Consider the following 905-nt stretch of genomic DNA (forward strand, 5'->3'; position numbering starts at 1 on the left):
CTCTTTAAGGTTTGGCTTTTTTTCCTGTTGATAGGGTGGTTGCTGGTAGCCCAAAGGTGGTCGCTGATTTCCTTGGCCCCCCATGAGAAATTTGGGTGGTTCCTCCAACTTGCAGTTACTATATGGATTGTTTTGAGGTTGAGGATTATTACCAATATAATTTAATTACTCGTTATCAATGTTGTGTCCATAAGGTTGGTATTTCGAATGGCTTGTTCCACCTCTACTTGCTTCGCACTGCATTACTGGGTGAACCTGTGAAGAACTAAGAAAACCATCAATTTTCTTGTTCAAGAGTTCTACTTGATTAGAAAGCATGGTAACCAAATCGACATTATAAACACTGGCTATTTTTGTTGGCTTTGTCCTCATGACTTGCCACTGATAGTTATTCAATGACATCTCCTCTATGAACTCATAAGCATTTTCAGGTGTTTTATTATTGATGGTTCCGCCAGCAGCTGCGTCAACTATTTGCTGAGTCGAAGGATTCAGGCCATTATGGAATGTTTAAACCTGAAGCCAAAGCGGTAACCCATGGTGCGGGAACCTTCTCAAAAGGTCCTTGTATCTCCCCCATGCATCGTAGAATGTTTCTAAATCCATCTGCACAAAAGAAGAGATATCATTACGTAATTTAGCCGTTTTAGCCGGCGAAAAATATTTTAGTAAAAATTTTTCTGTCATTAGTTCCCAAGTAGTAATTGACCCTCGTGGTAATGAGTTCAACCATTGTTTAGCTTTATTCCTCAAAGAGAAAGGGAATAATCGAAGATGAATGGCATCATCAGAAACGCCATTAATTTTAAATGTATCGCATAGTTCCAAAAATTTTGCTAAGTGAACGTTGGGATCTTCATCCTGCAAACCATCAAACTGAACAAATTTCTGTATCATTTGAATAG

The 905-nt window shown here is 38.8% G+C and overlaps 1 non-coding gene across 1 annotated transcript; it reads left to right on the plus strand.

Moving 5' to 3' along the window:
• The first annotated feature begins 532 nt into the window (after window positions 1-532).
• LOC128282791 (small nucleolar RNA R71) lies at window positions 533-639 on the plus strand. The gene has a single exon (XR_008273145.1). It is a non-coding gene; the product is annotated as a small nucleolar RNA R71 (small nucleolar RNA).
• The last annotated feature ends 266 nt before the right edge of the window (window positions 640-905 follow it).

This window comes from Gossypium arboreum, chromosome 10 (genome assembly GCF_025698485.1).
Source record: "Gossypium arboreum isolate Shixiya-1 chromosome 10, ASM2569848v2, whole genome shotgun sequence".
NCBI lineage: Eukaryota > Viridiplantae > Streptophyta > Magnoliopsida > Malvales > Malvaceae > Gossypium > Gossypium arboreum.